The following is a 16,095-nucleotide window of genomic DNA, read 5'->3' on the forward strand; positions in this document are numbered from 1 at the left end:
CTCAAATATTCAGTCAGACAAAAGTAGCTTAACAACTGACGAGACGGGTTTGATTGACTAGCTGCCCTCTTCTGGTCGATCATTTCAAAATTAGAGATGTTTATATCATATCTGCTCTATTTGCCTTCACGTAGCTCTGAGTGAAATTCAACACGAAAAAAGCATAGGGAAAATTATAATTTGACCGTTTCTCTTATAAAGCCCGCACAGATCTTAAATGCAGAGTGTAATTTTTGTATATAAATATATAATGTTTTACTGTTACTAAAAAAAAGTGCCCGATGACTGACAGTGTAATACTGAACAGAAGGGACGGTTGTTAAAATTTATTTTAACAAAAACTTAAATGAAACAAAAATTATAAAATTCAATAAAGAAGCCTTGTTCATGTATTATAATACAGTATCCCCCAGGTAAGTAATCCTGTAAGATCTGCACCACAAGATATAACACTAACTATATAAGGAAATTATGCATTACTTTAAAAACAAATGGCCAGGTGGGTTAAGGCGTTCGACACGTAATATGAGGGTCGCGGGTTCGAATCCCCATCGCACCAAACATGCTTGCCGTTTCAGCCGTGGGTGCGTCATAATGTGTCGGTCAATCTCACTATTCGTTGGTATAAAGAGTATCCCAAGTGTTGGCGGTGGGTGGTGATGACTAGAGGGAAGGCAGCTAGGGACGGCAAAATTAGGAACGGCTAGCGCAGATAGTCCTTGAGTAGCTTTGCGCAAAATTCAAACAAACAAAGAAAATTAAAAAAAAAATAATTGTTTATCTCTGAAATGGGATTATAATACGTGAACAGCAATCGGTCTAACATCTTTTAAAGTCCTAGGTGTATAAAATGCCCAGCATTAGTATGTTTTCTGTTTAAACCTGAATATTCCAGTTAAACACTTACTACTAAACCTTTCTCATCAATACCCCCCTCGGTGGTCTCAGCAGATAGCCCGATGTGGCTTTGTTATAACAAAACACACACATCATTACAAATATCAACCTTTAGTGTATACTCAATATTGTCCCCCGTTAATACGGCGGTATGTTTACGTATTTATAGCGCTAAAATTAGGGGTTCGATTCCCCTCGGTGGTCTCAACAGATAGCCCGATGTGGCTTTGTCATAAGAAAACACATATGCTTGTATTATCAAATCATTCGCAATTACAGTAATTAAATCTCTGTTCGTTGAAATCAACAACATTTCATACATATATAACCTATCTCTACATTCAAATTCAGAACGTTTATGCAATCCATTTAACCCTGACTGCAGAGCGATATGGTGTAAATAAATATAGAACATATAGAATTTCATTTAAATGTTTTGTGAAACATTCTTAGTATTCAATTTTCATGATATTGTGCAACAAAAACCGTGATCATAAACACGTTATAAAGGTCAACAAAACCTGAACATGCAACGTGATGAATATACCCGACTTTTATAATGAAAATCCGTTACGGATTTAATACGAGAAAATGATTTCGCTGACTCCATATTCACCAGTGTTAATTCTAAACTCCTCAAATTCCGTTATATTTCGACATCTGGTAGACAAATTGTTTTGTGCTGAGGATATGACCAGAGAGTCATAAAGACCTAATTAGCAACCGTTTCCTTTCACTGAATCGTCTATCTGTGGAACACCTTGTACATCCGGGAAACACTGGGGAGCATGATGGTAGTACGTAACCTTATCTTCCTTTGTGATGTGTCCTAACACTGCGAGTTCCTTGACATCTTTATAAACTGTATGTCAGATCAGGCCCAAGTTTCAATTTTATCATGACAAAGAACGTACACTGTAGTAAACTTAGAATACAGTTTAACTACAGACATGTCGTAAGAAGCAGCTCTCATATAGGTGTGGGTATACAATTATCATCTATTACATTTGAAGGATTTTTAACTTTCCACCCAAATAAAAAAAAATGAGAAAGGGGAAAAAAACATTGAAAGTGAAAATGCTCTAGTTACGCTATGTAACACAAATTTTGTTCCTGGATAGCTTGTGTTATTTCTTAATTGCTTATGTTGTAAAAGTACACAAAATGGCCATTATTCCCTTTAAACTTTGCTTTTGTGACCTGGATACTGAAATTTAGAAATTAACCTATTTTCTATGTAAAATCGGGCAAATTTGCACATTTTCATTTACACAAGGTCTGAATAAAACAACATATGACTCAAGATTTACATGTATTTATACTAAAGTTATACAAAAATGAACAAGAATGTTTAGAAGTGAATAGTTTCTCATGATTTGCGACTGTAATGTAAATCACTTTCACGTATCATCCCCCAAATATAGCCTCCCATCATGTTTTCGCTATACACTCCTTGGTAGCAACGTTCAAAGTCCAGTATATCTCGGTGCAAGTGCTCGCCTTGCTCCTCTGAGTATGCTACCATGTTCTCCATGAATTTATCATGATGAGCGTCAAGGATATGTACTTTCAGGGACATCCTGCAGCCCATTTTGCTGTAGTTCTTCACCCTAACCTCAACCAGTTCCACATAATCTTCAGGCTTGTGATTGCCCAAGAAGCCCCGAACCACTGTGACAAAGCTGCCCCAAGCTTTTTTTCCCTTCCTACTGAGCTTCTTAGGGAATTCTGTGTACTCCAAAATTTTCCTTATTTGTGGTCCAACAAAAACACCAGCTTTGACCTTTGCCTCACACAGCTTAGGGAAGAAGTCTCGAAAGTACTTGAAGGCTGCAGACTCCTTCTTAAGAGTTGTGACAAATTGTTTCATAAGACCCAGTTTTATGTGTAATGGTGGGAACAACACCTTTTGGAGGTCCACTAGTGGCTCACACTTGACTTTGGGCTTCCTCACAGAGAACTTGGTCCGTTGTGCCCAGTGCTTCCCGTTGTAGTGCGCTGTGGTGTCCCTACTGTCCCAAAGGCAAAGACAAAAGGGAAACTTGGTAAAGCCTCCTTGGAGATCCATCAGGAATGACACCATTTTGAAGTCTCCGATAACCTCCCAGCCATACTCATCATACTTCAAGATTCTAGCAAGGTCTTGACGTTGTTGTATTCCTTTTTGAGGTACACCAAATTTTAAAAGGTCCAAAATATGTATAATATAAAATCTTACTATTCAAGCAAACAAAAATTGTCCGTCTTACCTTCTAGGGTTTTTTGCAGTGCTCGCAGGTAAAATGAGGTGCCCAGGGTTTGTCATGATCCCCGACAGGCTTGCCGAAATATGTTATTTTTATAGGTTCTTCTGATCATATTGCTGGTAATTTATTACAACATGAAACACCGGGTCCCTTATTTTTATAGGTTCTTCTCATCAAACTGCCGGTAATTTATTACAATGTAAAACACGAGGTTTATTCTTTTTATAGGTTCTTCTGATTATATTACTGGTAATGAATCGTTGTTTTATAACCTAAAGAAACAAGTTCCTAAATCAGTCGTAGTGAATTCGAATTCTTTCTTATCCGAGTAAGCTTGATTTAACAAAGAAAAAACATTGTAGTGAAAGTTAAACACTGTTTTATTTGTCTTAAAAAATGTATACAGAACATACAGGAATAATTATTGAGAAACACTATGTTATTAATAAAAACACAACATTTTGATTACGTTCAATAATGGATCATTAATACATATAACATTTAGAAGATATATGATTAAAACAGAGTTGTTTCTCCATTTTCAAAGTGTCGATATCACCTTAAGGGTACTTTTTTTTTTTCCTTTTCAAATACATTTACCGAGACTGCAGTCATAAGGAATACAGCAAGGGCGGTTGAGGCACTGAATGAAAAATTATATATTTTATTAATAACCAGAACAATGTAAGTCTAACAACAGATATCCCTACATAGGTAAAACTTACGTATATTAAATCATCAGTTTGTATTTTGTATTTTACACATATATTTAATCACTTAAATACATGAAGTGTATTTTTATTCAGCATGTGTCTTGTTGTTTGTTTCTAAAATCAATCTCTCGATATTTCTTCGCTCTAGATATACGTGTCATACAACTTGCTTTATGCTTGTATATCTAGTAGTTAAAAACAGACATGAGCACAATCAGTCAGAAAACTCTGGCACGTGAAACAGTAACTCTGATTAATAAGTTGTCGATTAATACATGTTTAATGGTGTAAGAATATCTTTATAAACCGTAGATAAGTCTTAATTTGAACGGCTTTAAATAAAGTTAAAGCTGCGTAAACGCTAACTAATAGTAAATGTAGATAATTAATTTGAATACAGAAAAAAACGGTGAGGCGTGTATTTGTGTACAGTTCGTGCGCGTAATGTATCTGATGTTTAAGTATTAAGAAATATTAAACGTTTTGTCAGTCTGTAGGTTCATTAAAGTAACTTATTTTAAAGCTTATTGTATTACTTTAATTGGTTTCTTACGCTATAATCGGCTACATATGCATTGAGTAAAAAACATTGACATCTGAAAAACGGGCTACTTACGGACTCGAATCTCGCAGAACATACTGGAAAAGGAGATTCACTGCGTTTTGCTTCAGTGCACATTGCCACAAACCAACAGATTGTTATAGACACAATAACAACAAGAGTCAACAGTGTTTGCTTCATGATGGTATCCTTCTGTGTTGACTCCAAACTTCCTGTTTATTTTAAGTAAAATAAAATTATTGGACAACTTTAGTAAACGTAGCCAACAGCTTTCGTGTTCCAAGGTATATAAATATAATTTCACAAGTAAAATGCGGGACTTTGTTTTATTTCTTTCACTTTGAAGATAAATCAAATATAGAGAAACAATGACCTATCTTTAAATCAACGAATTATTTACCTACTTACATATAAGGAGAACACATAGGTACAAGTAATTATGTATTGTTGCTATTGTACCTGATTTAACTATAATGTATTGTACTTGTATAGAAGTGAATCTTGTAAGGATGAGGACATGTGGTTAGAAGTAGTTACCTATTTATTGTTGCTATTGTACCTGGTTTAACTATAATGTATTATTGTACTTGTATATAGGTGAATCTTGTAAGGATGAGGACACGTGGTTAGAAGTAGTTACCTATTTATTGTTGCTATTGTACCTGGTTTAACTATAATGTATTATTGTACTTGTATACAAGTGAATCTTGTAAGGATGAGGACACGTGGTTAGAAGTAGTTACCTATTTATTGTTGCTATTGTATCTGGTTTAACTATAATGTATTGTACTTGTACACAAGTGAATCTTGTAAGGTTGAGGACACGTGGTTAGAAGTAGTTACCTATTTATTGTTGCTATTGTATCAGGTTTAACTATAATGTATTATTGTACTTGTATACAAGCGAATCTTGTAAGGATGAGGACACGTGGTTAGAAGTAGTTACCTATTTATTGTTGCTATTGTATCTGGTTTAACTATAATGTATTATTGTACTTGTATACAAGCGAATCTTGTAAGGATGAGGACACGTGGTTAGAAGTAGTTACATATTTATTGTTGCTATTGTACCTGGTTTAACTATAATGTATTATTGTACTTGTATACAAGTGAATCTTGTAAGGATGAGGACACGTGGTTAGAAGTAGTTACCTATTTATTGTTGCTATTGTATCTGGTTTAACTATAACGTATTGTATTAACTTATTGGTTACTCTTCGACGGGTTGTGAAGAGAATTCCATAACTGTTAATGCAGGGTTGTTGTTGTTTTCATTTCTATCGTCACTGTATTTGTATGTAATGTAATTGCTATACTATTATGTTTCTTAAATGGTTAACTACATTTATTAATTTGTATCACATACTAATGTTCAATTCATTACGATGTAATGTGTCAAGTTTGAACCAATATGCGGAAGCAAATTCGTCTATATCAGAAATTTAAGAAGGAAACATTACAAACTACGACAAAGGTGAGTGAAAACACCCAGCTGGGTGTAATTGAGTGATTTATTTAATTTTATAAATTTTACAAACATTGGACTATAAACATGTAGATTTCTAAAAAGTGATGTTTCTCTCCTACATGCATTGTGTTTCACAAGCAACACGTTTGGACAGACAGCATTGAGTTATCACCCATGTTGTTATGCTACATAGTATGTTAACTGTTATTTCTGTCACGTAACTCAAATTATAACACTTCCTTGTTATCGTGTCTCTATATCATATATATTTCTTGAACCTTGGAAAAGCAATTCAGTTCTATAATATGTACTGAATATATTAATAATACAGTATTATTAGTTTACATACAATATACCATACGAACAACAAAATGGACCAACGTTGTCCAAACATACTAATTGTGAAAAACACGAAATTTAAAAATTCTGTCTTAATTTCATACACGAAACCACTTATTGATTCAGGAAATTAAAAGGGAATATTCTGAACATTTTCAAATACGGACACGAAACTTTACTCACTGTTATGATTCAAGGCATAGGTTAGGATAAACAACAGGCTAATGTTTTAATAGTGAAAACCGAAATGTGTTTTCTAATACCAATTTAAGTTACTCAGTTATAGATTAGTTTTATGGATACCATTTCATTGATACAACTACCTTCAACTTAAGATATTCTAAGAAAATAAAACAAAAATTAATATTAGTTTTCGTACTAATAGTATCTTCACTAAGTTTGATAGACCTTTAGTAAATATTACAAGTCTTGATAAAAATGAACTAGAAACCCTATAACCCGAGCGCTTTCGGAAATTAGACTTTTCTTCTTCAGGGGCAAATCGTATTTATATATATATGTATACATTACTTTTTATTATATATTGACCTTCCAGTAGTCCCCCCGCTAGTACAGCAGTACGTCTACGGACTTACAAGGCTAAAATCAGGGGTTCGATTCCCCTCGCTGGGCTCAGAAGATACCCCGATGTGGCTTTGCTGTAAGAAAACACACACATATATCCTCCAGTGGTGCCTAACTAACATTACATAATTTGTATTATCTGCGGTGCACGTGCACTCATGCTACTGTATCCAATAACATAAAACTGACCTTTAGTCATTAGGGAGTGACCCTGTCTTGGTTGTATCAGTAGACTAGTATTTTGTAATAATCAGTCAATTTCAATTATTATGTACCTTATATATGCATATAGACTACACAGATATAATGAAAGTTATCACATTTATTTTTCTTAAAATACACAAACTAAGAAAAGACGTAGAGCAATTAATTATCTCTTCTAGTTATGACCTTTGAACTCGGTTGCTGCTGGATATAAGGTTTCTAATCTTTTTAAAATTTCGCACGTGGAGGATATGGAACAAACATTTTTAGGCTTTATATATACAATTGAATAGCCAAACAGTCAACAATTACTATATTGATACCATAGAATTCAACTATAATTTATAAAGCTTAGTAAATAAGTTATATTCAGGTTTTTAAAAAATATGAAACATCGAGTAAAAAAATGGTACAACCTACCTCGTTCTAGTCTTGGTTTGAATTAAAATGGGTGAGAAAACCAACAGGAGGCCTGGCGGTTAAGGCACTCGATACGTAATCCGAGTGGTGTTCAAATCCCCGTTACACCAAACATGCTCACTCTCTTAGCCGTGGGGGCGTTATAATGTGATGTTCAATCACACTATGCATTGGTAAAGGAGTAGCCCAAGAGTTGGCAGTGGATGGTTATGATTAGTTGCCTTCCCTCTAGTGTTACACTGCTAAATTAGGGACGGCTAGCACAGATAGCCCTCGAGTAGCTTTGCGCGAAATTCAAAACAAACAGGAAGAATATTTGCAGTTTTAAAACAACGGCTGTTGGAGAGTATTATAGCACAACGGTTGTTGGAGAGTATTATAGCTTGTGTTGTGATAAATGTTTATATAAGAGAAATATTAGTTGTAGCATTAAGGTTCTGTCTAATTTCAAACTTTTCTTTAAACACGTATCAGAAATGTAGGTATATGATTCAACTTCAACAAAATTTAACAAATAAATTAGTTTATTTATAGCTACGTCGAGCAATAGAAGCAGCGAAACTGAAGAAGCGGTCAGCATATACAGGGTGTTCGGAAAGTCACTGTGCACTTATATATTTATTAACAGACATGTTTCAATATAGAATACAGGAGGTAAACATGAATGACAATTATAAACAATGTTGAAAGAGACCCCCGTTGTCATCAATACAGACCTGGATCCTTCTTATTTTGTTTCTAAACACTGCTATCAGTTGCTGGCTTGAAATAGACTGAATAAACATATGATTACAAAACTGCACAGTGACTTTCTGAACACCCTGTACTTTAAAAACAAGACGTCTAACCTACACTCAAAACATTTATGTAGATATTTAAATTTTATATTATAATTAATGTGCCTAGTTTCTAAGAATTTCTAACGATTAGTAATGTCGTCCCAGTTTACTTCAGAGTGCCTCATGTACATGAAACTGTTGTTATGTTAAACTTCTTTGGCATTTCCTTTCTTTGAATTTTCTCCTTGAAATTCATAGAAAATAAACACACTATTAACATGCTCCTTGAAACATGCTAATAAGCACAGTTACTTAAGACCTACCTACAACTCTAAACGGTGCACAATTTTGTTTTCCCTAAAATCTTTTATCTCTTTGATACCTTATGTAACTGAGAAATCGGATTAGGAACAAACAACAATTAATCTTTAGGTGTGTGTTTTTTAATAGCAAAGCCACATCGGACTATCTGCTGAGTATACCGAGGAGAATCAAACCCTTGATCTTAGCGTTGTAAATTCCTAGACTTACCCGCTGTACCAGCGGTGTACTTTAATCTTTAGAAGATATTACAAACTTTTTTTTAAATCCAGCTGCGACAGTTTATGTTTTCGGTTTTAGTTTGATAAAAAAAATATTAAACATCAGTATATAACAAGTTTAATATTAATATAATTTTGATTTAGCCAGGTGGTTAAGGCACTCGACACATATTCTGATGGTTACAGCTTCTAATCCCTATCGTACCAAACATGCTTGTCCTTTCAGCCATGGGGACGTTATTATGCAATCTCACTACTCATTAGTAAAAACATAGTCAAAGAATTGGCGGTGTGTGGTGGTGACTAGCTGCCTTCCCTCTAGTTCTACACTGCTAAGCTAGGGACCGCTAGCGCAGATAGCCTTCGTGTAGCTTTACGCGAAATTCAAAAACATAGGTTTAGTTTACACACATTTTTCGAACACGTTTCATTTCAACACAGGCGTGTAGTCCGTGTGTTTACTTACAAAGTTGACCCTTTTCGAAACTACATAGTAACACTACTTTAATATGCACATATATATATATTATACCATTTACTTACAATTACTGTCAACGTAGGAAGTAGCGTGCAACCAACCACTTTCAGGTAATGGTGAAACACTGTGGAACTGAGGGTTCACTTGTTTACTTTGTCTTCACGTGATTAATTAGTTGACGGTCATTGGCCACGTTATAGAAAATGTAGTTTGTGTGTGTGTTTCATCTCGTGACGCCGTCTACAAATTTAGTTAACGTTAACTTATATTGAAGATGATGAATGCTCAATAACAGAAACAATAGGATGAAGGGGTAGTGAACCCTGATTAAGATGTCCTTTTTACGAAACTGTCATTTCCCAAAGTTTGGTTAAAATTAGCACAGCGACCTAGATACAACCTGAAATCTTATTTGCTCCACCACTTGCAACATCTCACTGCTTGGATAGATTAAGAGACTGACCAACCATTTCACCAATATCCATTTATTTCATGACACTGTTAAAGTTATTCCACTCCATATTACTCTTATTATTTTAATTATGGTAACTCACATGCATTATCTTGTATTTATTATAATTAAACCCATCTTCCATTTATTTGTTCAACTCACTAGATGATGCAAATTCTTTTGTAAAATAGCAGCACCCTCTTCACAGCCAGCAACACAAAATACTTTAATATCATCTGCATATTTAAGTAATTTATTGACCATTTCGTCATATGTGCCATGATGTAAGTAGAAATGAGTAAAGGTCATAGGGTTGAACTTTGACATGCTCCATTTGTGACATTAATCCAGTTTGATTGCACTCTGAACCCCATTTGTAACCACCCTCTGCTTTCTTCAGACATTCTTCTATACAACTTGCTAACTCATGTTTATTTTACAAACCTTATATGTTGCGTTTTGTGAAAATTCAAATACACCAAATTTTCATTCTTACATTCATCTACATTAGCAGTAATCTTTGAAAGAATGTCAAAGTATTTTTAAGGCAAGAATTTCCCTTAATAAATCATATTAACCATCCAATAAATGACTTTGATTTTTTGTCACTTTCCAAAACTTTTCCCACAACAGATGTGAGACTCATAGGTCTATAAAAACTGGGAAAATAACAAAACAACAGTCCCATCAATCACTGCCTGGCAAAACCCAGCATGACCGGGTGGTTAGGACGCTCGACTCGTAATCTGAAGGTTTCGGGTTTGAATTGCCCCTTAAACCAAACATGCTCGCCCTTTCAGTCGTGGAGGCGTTATAATGTGACGGTCAATCTCGCTAGTCGTTGGCAAAAGAGTAGTCTAAGAGTTGGCGGTGGGTGGTGATGACTAACTGCCTTCCCTCTGGTCTTACGCTGCTAAATTTGGGACGACTAGCGCAGATAGCCCTCGTGTAGCTTTGCATGAAATTCAAAATACAAACAAACAATCAGCAAACTACTTAGTGTACAAGAACGACTGTTTCCTAGCGCTCGTGTGAGTAATCCGATTGCATAGACGATATGTTTGGAGACTTGGCGAGTATATTTCCATGTAGAATATCGCAAACATCTGTTTTATTCTTCAGTGATTGAGATACGCGATGTTGAACTGATGTGTGGAAGAAGAAACTTGTGTACACGTGACTGAAGTTATACCTCCAGACAAAGATAGTTTTATTACATTACACACTGTTGCCTGGGGCAACAGTAGGCGGCTTCTGCTGTTGACCTTGTGATGTCTCACCTTTTACAAGACGCCTTACTTTAATTACACGTGCGGACACGTCATATCGTAGATCCGTTTCAGGTTGGCTGGTTCCTCAAGTCAGCACATATCATATCGTCCATAATTAACGCCCCCGGTATTTTTGTAAAGCTTACCTTATGTGATAGCAACAGTAATGTAACATATAATCCTCTATTTAATCCACTTTATTACTGCAATTTTGATAGCAGTGGTAATCCAATATAAACTCCACTTTTATTACCGTAATAAAAGTTTTTATACAAAATAAGAAAAACAAAGACACAGAAATTTATTAACACAGAAATAAACAAGCCACATTTGAAAAATAGGATCCGGAACTGTACAAATACTATAATTAACGTCCTCTTGTCAGTTTTGAAACATAACGTTAGTTATGGTAGCCAATTTTGTCTTTCTGATGTTGTTAAGTACAGGAGATACCGCCATCTTGGAAATTATAAAAACTTAAGCTGAACATATCTTTATGATCTGCGTTTATGAATACTTTGCACTGGAAGAAATTTACTTTACGTGTTCTTTCCAAAAGGAACCAATTTTTAATAGCATCATTGCTAATCCAACAGTTTGTTTATTTGTTCATGAATTTCGCGCAGTAGGGCTATCTGCGCTAGCCGTCCCTAAGTTAGCAGTGTAAGACTAGAGGAAAGGTAGCTAATCATCACCACTTACCGCCAACTCTTGGGCTACTCTTTTACCAACAAATAGTGGGATTGATCGTAAATTTATAACACTCCAAGGCTAAAAGGCCGAGCATGTTTGGTGCGACGAGGATTCGAACCGGGCAACCATCAGATTATGAGGCGAGTGCCTTAACCACCTGGTCACCATCAAAGATTAGTTTAAACAATGGCACAACGATAGGTCTATGTACTGACAACAGTAAAATTCAGGGTTTGATTCCTACAGTGGACATAGCAGATAGCTCAACATATCTTTGATCTAAGACGAAAAACAAATGTATTTTAATCTGATATAAGACTTCCAAGCACCACAAGCTTTGAGTAAAAAATGGAAAGAAACTTTAACCCTAGACTTGCCAGTATGGATCTACCTGGATCCATTGTTGTTTTTGAGATAATTATTGTTAATCATTTGAATATAAATCCACTCCTACCTGTCTAAAAACTAAAATTTAGCGTTCACTATATTACTTCTCTGCTGGGACAGTGGTAAGTCTTCGAATTTACAACCCTAAAATCAGGGGTTCGATTTTCTTCGGTGGACCACACCTCTAAATTATTTTGCATGGAAAGTGAGTGATGTAATCTTATTATTTGAGTCAATTCTTAGTGATGAGATAAACGAAACATAACATTATCTGCTAAAATATACAATGTAAACTCCCCAGTAATATTAAAACAAATGGTCTGCCATGGCTAGGTGGTTAAAGCATTAGACTTATAATTCGAGGGTCGCGGATTTGAATCCCCGTCACACTAAACATGCTCGCCCTTTCAGCCGTGGGAGTGTAATAATGTGACCGTCAACCCCACTATTTGTTGGTAAAAGAGTAGCCCAAACGGTGGCGGTGGGCGATGACAAATAGCTGCCTTCCCTCCTGTCTTACACTGCTAACCCTCGTGTAGCTTTGCGCTAAATTCAAAACAAACCAACCAAACAATTAAAACAAATCGTTTGTTTGAGAGTTAAAAACATGCAAACATTATAACTTTTGAAATCTTTATTTTACAAAAGTAGCTACACACGCATATCCAAGCTCAAGAAACATAATAAATGGACAAGAAAGATTTGCTGCGTGTTTTAAATGTGGCACAGTATTTCATAGCTTATGTATAGTTAACTGGATAAGAAACGTTTACCATTGTGTCCGAAAATGATCCTTTTCGTTTCTAAAGTTTTTCATCCGTTTTGAAATTAACTTAACATTTCTAAAATAGCAACATGTAACGTACGGACCGTAACGCATAGGATGGAACAAAGAATTCTTATCTGGAACCAGACAATCAACCGCAAGGTAAACATGACTATTTAAAAACCGTTCAGTTCGTCTTTGATTACGTGTCTGAGTTCAGGGTCGGTTGATTTAGCCATTGGGACTTTTATGGTTTCTGTTACACTATTCAGAGCCATTTAACAGGACTGCCTCTTTTTTAATATCTGAGTTCATATCATGTAGGCATAATTAAAGCTTGTACTTCTTCCAGTCATGATGCAATGGACCACACTGAGCTTCGATGTCAACCCAATTGAGAAGATCTGGAGGTTGATAGATCAAAAGCTTAACAAATAAAAAATTACTTCTAAAGGAATTTTATGGGAGTGTATTGGACATATGGAATTTTTTGTTTGTTTTTGAATTTCGCACAAAGCTACTCGAGGGCTATCTGTGCTAGCTGTCCCTAATTTAGCAGTCTAAGACTAGAGGGAAGGCAGCTAGTCATCACCACCCACCGCCAACTCTTGCGCTACTCTTTCAACAAAGAATAGTGGGATTGACCGTCAAATTATAACGCCCCCACGGCTGAAAGGGCCAGCATGTTTGGCGCGAAGGGGATGTGAACCCGGGACCCTCAGATTACGAGTCGTACGCCTTAACACGCTTGGCCATTCCGGGCCCTGGACATATGGAATAAAATACACTATGGTTAAATGTGCTTCGAACGCCTGAAAGACGTTCTTCAGATAAAGGTGGACAAACGAAATATTAAGTGTCTGCTGATCACTTCCACTGAGTTTGTGTCGTGTTAACTATGAAGATTAATAAAAGTTTGATTTTTTACCTTTAGTCTTTAAATAAGGACTGGATAATTATAACCAGGATTAAAGACGAATTAGTGACGACTCAAGAATATATTGATATTCATAACATACTTTAACGTTATTATGTATTCAGAAAGTCAAAAATATCAAGTAGAAATCGTAGGTTATTCTAAACAACTACACCCTCACCAACTTTGAATCAGAGCATTAACCACCAACATTCTTAACACTTTTATACTGGTAAACGCCTTATTTTCAGCATAGAAAAGTAAATTATTTATTCATATGTGGATAGAAGGAAGTATATATCCTGTCTTAACTCAGTTTTCATCTTGTACCATATATGTTTTCCCTCAAACTTCACCTATTACCATATATATTTTCCCCTTACCTCAAACTTCACCTATTACCATATATTTTTCTCCCTTAGCTCAATAACTCATACCTAGCATAATATATTTTCCCGCCTTAGTCCAAATTTTGTAGGCTTGGCATGGCCAAGCGCGTAAGGCGTGCGACTCGTAATCCAACGGTCGCGGGTTCGCGCCCGCGTCGCGCTAAACATCTTCGCCCTCCCAGCCGTGGAGTAAAAGAGTAGCCCAAGAGTTGGCGGTGGGTGGTGATGACTAGCTGCCTTCCCTCTCGTCTTACACTGCTAAATTAGGGACGGCTGGCATAGATAGCCCTCGAGTAGCTTTGTGCGAAATTCCAAAAAACAAACCAACTTTTGCATATTGCCATAGATGATTCTGCTTAAGTTCAAATTTTGCCAAGTACCATACATGTTTGTGCCATAACAAAATTTGCATATTTCTGTCATAGCTCAAATTTTTAGTACCATACATGTTTCTGTCATACCACAATACCATACATGTGATGAAAGTATTCCACCGACTTGTGTGATTGGACTCTCTTGTGTTATCCATAACTAATTTGGTATTAGATTGAATTAACTGGTAAATTATTTACTCTGTTGCACTGTGCCCAACAGATATAATTTAGTATAATTTGGTATTAGATTGAATTAACTGGTAAATTATTTACTCTGTTGCACTGTGCCCAACAGATATAATTTAGTATAATTTGGTATTAGATTGAATTAACTGGTAAATTATTTACTCTGTTGCACTGTGCCCAACAGATATAATTTAGTATAATTTGGTATTAGATTGAATTAACTGGTAATTATTTACTCTGTTGCACTGTGCCCAACAGATATAATTTAGTATAATTTGGTATTAGATTGAATTAACTGGTAAATTATTTACTCTGTTGCACTGTGCCCAACAGATATAATTTAGTATAATTTGGTATTAGATTGAATTAACTGGTAAATTATTTACTCTGTTGCACTGTGCCCAACAGATATAATTTAGTATAATTTGGTATTAGATTGAATTAACTGGTAAATTATTTACTCTGTTGCACTGTGCCCAACAGATATAATTTTGTATAATTTGGTATTAGATTGAATTAACTGGTAAATTATTTACTCTGTTGCACTGTGCCCAACAGATATAATTTAGTATAAGTTATTTTCTACATTCTATGGCTTAATAGCACTGTGATCCATCAAGTGTAATTTAGTATGAATTACTGTTGGTGTTGTTTTAAATTAAGCACAAAGCTACACAATGGGCTACCTGTGCTCTGCCCACAACGGGTATCAAAACCCGGTTTTCAGCGTTGTAAGTCCGCAGACATACCGCTGAACCACTGGGGGGCAGTATGAATGACTTTCTACATTCTATGGCTTAATAATACTGTACCACACAGATATAATTTATGGTGCCTTAATTGCTGCAAATAAGTTATATAATGCTAGCAAGAGGTTAATTCATTTATTAAAATTAGTTACTTTATTATCTTGAATTAAATAAACAGAGAGCATCACAAGTGATAATTGTTTCTCAGTTGTATGAATTAAAGGCTTAGTAATAAGGATGACTTCTTGTTAATTTTAATCAAAATAAGTTTTTCAAGAATAACGAATAAATTAATTTCCTTTTACAGAGGAACATCATACGAATTAGTAATTAACTCTTTTATAACTTTTCTCTTAGTCAAGAAGATGTTAACATTTTTCATCAGAGCACGTTTTGCCAGAAGGAGAAATGACGTAACTGGTACATAACCCACATCCAGATGGTTCTGCTTAAAGTCCAGTTACTAGCATTACACTCCTTTGCACATATTTTAAATTGTTGTTGTGCTTACATCACAAGTAGTTTATTTCCAAAACAAGAGTTAATGTCACAGGGTCCTTCCTGCCCTGTCCTTAAGTTCACAGGAAGTGACATTTCAACAAAGATGGTAATACAAATAATGGGTAAACTTTGAGTCTTTTGAAGTTTACCCATATGTTCACCACAAATATCAATGATAA

The 16,095-nt window shown here is 35.3% G+C and overlaps 1 long non-coding RNA gene across 1 annotated transcript; it reads right to left on the reverse strand.

Moving 5' to 3' along the window:
- Positions 1 to 3,505: 3,505 nt before the first annotated feature.
- On the reverse strand, positions 3,506 to 9,454 carry LOC143249892 (uncharacterized). The gene is made up of 3 exons (XR_013028024.1): positions 9,299 to 9,454; positions 4,473 to 4,630; positions 3,506 to 3,786 (listed from the first exon to the last, which is right to left on the reverse strand). It is a non-coding gene; the product is annotated as an uncharacterized LOC143249892 (long non-coding RNA).
- Between the last annotated feature and the right edge of the window lie 6,641 nt (positions 9,455 to 16,095).

This window comes from Tachypleus tridentatus, chromosome 4, assembly GCF_004210375.1.
Source record: "Tachypleus tridentatus isolate NWPU-2018 chromosome 4, ASM421037v1, whole genome shotgun sequence".
In the NCBI taxonomy this organism is placed as follows: domain Eukaryota; kingdom Metazoa; phylum Arthropoda; class Merostomata; order Xiphosura; family Limulidae; genus Tachypleus; species Tachypleus tridentatus.